Raw genomic sequence first — 6,000 nt, 5'->3', positions numbered from 1 at the left:
CCCCTGTCCCAAAGAAGTTGGTTCAGGGTTAAGAAAACAAATGACTTGGAAACTTGTGGAGTGCGCAAAAAACACCTGTTTGGAACATTCCACAGCGAAACAGGTCAGTTGGTAACAGGTGACAATATCATGATTTTGTATTAAAGGAACAACCTTAAAAGGCTTGTTTAAACAAGGTTGAGGCAAGGTTCATCTTTTTGTGGAAAAACTGCTTCGGCCAACAGATGAAGTTTTAACAGTTTCCTCAACGCTCAATTGCAAGGAATTTAGGGATTTCATCATCTACAATTCATAATATCATTATAAGATTCAGAGAACGTGGAGAAATGTCTGCACAAAAGGGGCAAGGCAGGAAACCAACGCTGAATGTCCATGACCTTAGATCCCTTAGGTGGCACTGCATCAAAAACCACAACATTCTATAAAGGACATGGGCTCTGAAATACTTTTTTGGTAAACACTGTTCATCACTACTTTGATAAAAGCAAGGTTAAGTCTCTTAACAACATTCAGAAATGCCACCGACTCTCTTCTCTGTCCTCTGGGCTGAAGAGTTAAAAGACCAGCCAGATTGTCTTTAGCGCCCAGGTCCAAAAGCCAGCATCTGTGGAGATATGGGAGTGTATTAGTGCCCACAGCATGGCTAAATGTCACATCTGTGAAGGCTCCATTAGTGCACATACAGAGTTTGGAACAACATATGCTGCCATCCACACAGTGTCTTTTTCAGAGATGCCCCTGCTTGTTTCAGCAGGACAATGCCAAGACACATTCTGCACGTATTACAACAGTGTGGCTTCATAGAGAAAGAGTTAAGGTACGAGACTGGCCTTCCTGCAGCTCAGACCTGCCTCCCATTGAAAATGTGTGGTGCGTTATGAAGCGCAAAATACAACAGAGATCCTGGACTGTTGAGTGAACAACGTCATATATCAAGCAAGGATCTGAAAAAAATCACTTTAAAAGCTTCAACAATTGGTGTCCTCATTTCCCAAATGCTTACTGAGTGTTGTTAAAAGAAAAGTTGATGTGTCACAGTGATAAACATGCTCTTGTCCCAATTTTTTTGGAACATGTTACAGGGATCAAATTCAGAATGAGTGTAAATTTACAAAAAAACAGTGAAGGTCATCAGTTTTAACATTAAACATCTTGTCTTTGTACTGTATTCAGTTGATTATAAGTTAAAAAGTGTTTGCAAATCATTGCATTCTGTTTTTATTTTGTTTTACACAGCCTCCCAAATTTTTTGGAATTAGGATTTTATTTAGTTTGCTGAAACTTTGTTTTAATACATGAGTCATTCATTGCCTCATTTACATATAATGTAAACCTTGTGTGTTTGCCCCAGGTTTTGCAAATTCATTCACATTGTCATGTCATCTACTAGGTAGGCCTAAACTCAGTCTCCTGCCGACATTTCCTCCCTCTGTCTCCACCTCTGTTTTGTTAATGGCATGAGGTTCACACTGGTGGTATAATTACTAACATTAGACCAAACTAAGAAAGACTCTGCAGGATGCTAACCCCATGAAGCCTGTATTGGTGTTTGCCTATCAAGAGAAAAGGTGTGCCAGTGATTCCCTGCTTGGCTCTGTGTAAACTGAAGGCACGGCAGTGTATTCATACAGGTGCTCCCCCCCTCCTGAATAAACACACACCTGAGGGACCCCCTCCAAATCAACACAATTAGCATCCTCCATGCCCCACAGAGTTAAACTCTCAGTGCAAACAAATGCATCGGACTGACAGGCAGCTTAGGCAAATGACCTGTTTGGGGAGCGGGCTGAGGCGCTTTTGGGCTTACAGAAAGGCTGAGTGAATTTCAGCTGGGAGCGTTTGCATTACAGAACAGCGTGAGAAAGAGAAGCACCTGAATACAGCTCACCTGAATAGACAGAGGATATCTTGTTGAGAGTGGGATTTAGGGTTTCCTACATCATAGATTCATACAGCCCAGTTGGGATGTTAGAAGATGTCTGGAGAGAAGGTTTAATGTGATGAAAATTTAATACAACAGGATGGAAATGTCACCAGTTTGAGTGTACTGAGAGCAGCTGCAATACACTCAGGTGTGTTTTGTGATATGTGTTTGTCCTGTAAAGGGATTTATCAACAATAATTGCTATAAATATTATTCTAAGTGGCCATCATCCATCACATACATGATTAGAGGTGACCATCTGTCAGGACAGGCATCCATACATTTAGTCAAGTACTGTACTCAAGTACAACTTTTCCATCTTTGCAACTTTATGCTTATACTGATTTACATCTGAGAGAGAATATTGTAATTTTTACTCAACTACTACTTTCTGTCACAGCATTAGTTACTAGTTACTTTTCAGATTAATATATTTGTACAAAATACGTAAAGAGTTTTTGAAATTTATGTTTTTTATAGAGTAGTATAGTAGTATTATAAATACCCAGTAGTTTAAGTATAGCTAATATTATCAATTAATAGGTTAACATAAAATTAGTTGTCAGCTATTTTGATAATGGTAATTTAATGGATTTTTAATCATTTTGAGGTCAGTACGGTTGGTTGGACAAAATAACTTTGGGTTTTGGGTAATTTTGACAAAATTTCTCCCTATTTTTTATAAACCAAACAATCAATTAAACATACAGTATGTGCGTTCTGGTTCTTGGGGGTCTCTCAGATTAAAACAATAAAAAGACACAATTTGTAGACGCTGTGAAGTTTTGTGGGATCATGGTAGTTGTTTTCCTCACTTTGAACCAACCACCACAGCCGATCTACCGAATCTACCCGATGAGACTCGGGCAGAAATTGTGTTCATGGACGAGGTAATGTTAAAGTTTTTTTACAGTATGTTTAGTCATGTTTGCCAATTTCCTTCTTCACTCTCTGACATACCCGATGTATCCCGTGTTTTTCCAGAAGTTATAGCACCTAGATAACAATGGCTAGCAGGAAACACATCTTGAATAAAGTACACAAGAGATGTAATCTAACAAAATATACAACATATGTTTAGTTTTTTAATGGGCAAATGTTACATATTACAGCTTCAGTAAAGAAAATATCCAGCAGATTAATTCAGAATGAAAGTAATCATTAGTTTCAGTCCTGTACAAAAAAATTCAAAATGAGCTCCACCTCAACCACCTACAACACTAACATCCTGCCGTTGTATGAATGCATGAGTGACACAATCTAATGATGTAATATATAATAGTATAACACTCACAGGGGATGTTCTTCTCCATTGAGTACTTTTATTTTTACACTTAAGATTCAAATTCTGTAAAGTATAGGATAACACACAAACTAAAAAGTTACCATAAGAAAGCTTTTAAACTTTGTCACATTTTCATTATTAAGCTGACATATAACATACTATCTTAATTACTTAAAATATAAGGTGACCAAAAATGGCATACATATTTTAAGTTTTAGCAACCAAAAGCTGATGCCTGCCAGGGTGGCAAACACTTTTGAAAGTTAGTGTTGCGCCCTCTGTAACCAGGTCAAAATACAGCTTTTGCTAATACTACAAGGGTCCAATTACAGTGAAGGTCATCACCCAGATCCAACAGAAATTTGCAGGTCATCCCAGAAAGGTTCAGTCAGAACATGCACAACAGTTGGGATTTATGTTGGTGATTGTAAGATAAGATCTTTTTAAAACATTTGTAGGAGGATTGTGTCATTGGACTTAGAAGTCTAAATCAATTTTAAGTGAGACATTAATGCAAACTTTTTCTTGCTAATTCCATGAGAAAATCGGTCATTAGCTCTAAGATACAAAGAGTCAAAAACATTACTTCCCAGCATTGTGTTTTCCTGTAAAACTTCTGTTGCTTTATTTTTAAGTTCTGTGGAAGCCGGAAAGTGTTTATTGGTTCATGTTTCACTTTTGTTGCTATTAAATGAATGAAATAATTTAATAAATGAATGAATGAGATTCCTCAGGCAGAGCAAAAATGTGGAAGTCCAAGGTTTGACCTGACTATGAAATTAGCCATTGTGTTATCTTTCTAAACCCCGGGGTTGTCTTCAAAGCATGTTCAATATGGGCCAGTAGATCCCATTACTCATCTCTGCAGAAGTTTAGTTTGGGGTCCTGACACTTTGAAAGGGGCCGTAGGCTTGCTACAATGTGTTCTATGTCTTTTGCGATGGGCCAAGGTCTGTAGGCTGCACAGAGAGAGGAAGAGGGACAGAGGTGGGCGTGGTATTATGTCCTAATAGGCCAAGCTGGACAGACAAACTGATAACATCTGCCTGCTTTGTCAACGGAAGAGAATTTAATGGAAGAACTGAGCGCCAAACGTTCAGCAGGACCAGATGAGGACAGAGATGGATGGTTGGGAGGTCACAGGCTTCTTCTGGCCGACGGGTCCAGCTTCTTATCTCTGACCCTCACCGGCCAATCGATTGGTTGTGGGGCATTAGTCATCAACTTGCGGCTTTCTTCTCCGGCCCTGGCCCATGGGCAGAGCATTGTCAGCCTTCATGCTTGTGCTACTGTATGGAGATGGATGAACGTTCAGGCAAACGTGTTGCCAGTGGCAGAGCTGCATCAGCGTAAGAGATAAGTTAGAAAGGTCATCATGATCTGAAACAGAATGACTGCAAATATTAAGGAAACTTTATATCACAAGTCCAATTGATCTTTTTTTCTTTACAATTTGATTACAAAGAAAAAAGACCAAATACAAATAACACAACACAAGGACAGTACACCTTGATTTATGGTCAAAAAGATATAATATACTTGCGTAGAAGATCTTTGCATCCCTCCTTGACAGGACTTCTCCCTTGTAGTTACAAGGTCCAGGTTTCTATATTGTACTGTGTATAACTTGAGCCGGCAAAACACTTCTTAAATGAAATGTCTCTTGTATTTGATGAATAATGATTTACTTTTACTTTAGTGTCATGCACAAAAAGTGTCCAACTCTCATGGATCCATGACACCAAATACAGTTGCAGTGTTCAAACATTTTCCTTTCATCACAAAATTACAATCCATTTTATAGCTCAGACTTAAAAAGAATACTCTGCCTTCTTTCCCAAGTTTGACAAAGAAAATCTCAAAAAGGTTCCATTTCTAAGCCACAACATAAGTTTCTCATACAAAAGAGATAAAAGAAGTCAGGATAAATAGAGGACATTTTAGTAAAAAGTACATCCCTTAAGTCCTCATCGGCAGGACAGCAAAACAAAAAATGAACTTCATTCTCAATTTCACCAAGCTCACACACGAAACAGCGTCTGTCCTCCTCTGGAGTGACATTAAACCTGCCGGTCTCTAAAGTCAATGGTAATGTTCCTGAATGTAACTGTGCACATCACTTTGCTTCAGTTCTTTATGACACAGTACATTCGTTTATACCACATATCAACAGACCATTTTTCTCTGTACATGAGAGACATTTTACTTCTAAGCAATCTGTTATGGAAAATGAATGACAAATCATTCAAATGACAGGGAAGTATTAATAACCTTTTATACGGTTCATTCATGGTTCATCTAAGCCATTATCTCAGTAAAGACCCTGCAGGGCTAAGGCTGCATCAACAGCAGCTATGTGAAGTTTTTTAGCCTTTAATTCAGTCAAAAACAATTTTATTTATTTTCATTTTTGATTACAAATCCTTTTCCATTTCAGAAGAATGGTTCTTGTCACAGAAAGGAATGTCACTGTTTTCAGGCTGCAGATTTCAATCCATCCACTTTAATTCCCAACAAACACACTTCTAGGCATATTGATGCATCTGTATTTAATATTAAAGATAACATTATTTGGACTCCATTTCCACAGCCTTTCCAACATAGGTCTGACTTATAAGGACTCATATTCAGCTTCAGTTTTATACTGTGTATTTGGTATAAAGTCTGTATTTTCTTCTTGTTTAAGTTTAGATTGATATGTGAGATTTTTCATTTTTCTATATTTTGATATGTTAAATTGCCAGAAGTTGTTATTTTGGAGTTCGGTGTTCAGGAGAGCCACTGGCCAAAT

Source organism: Lutjanus erythropterus, chromosome 7 (assembly GCF_056507025.1).
Source record: "Lutjanus erythropterus isolate fLutEry1 chromosome 7, fLutEry1.hap2, whole genome shotgun sequence".
In the NCBI taxonomy this organism is placed as follows: domain Eukaryota; kingdom Metazoa; phylum Chordata; class Actinopteri; order Lutjaniformes; family Lutjanidae; genus Lutjanus; species Lutjanus erythropterus.
This window is presented reverse-complemented; position numbering follows the sequence as displayed.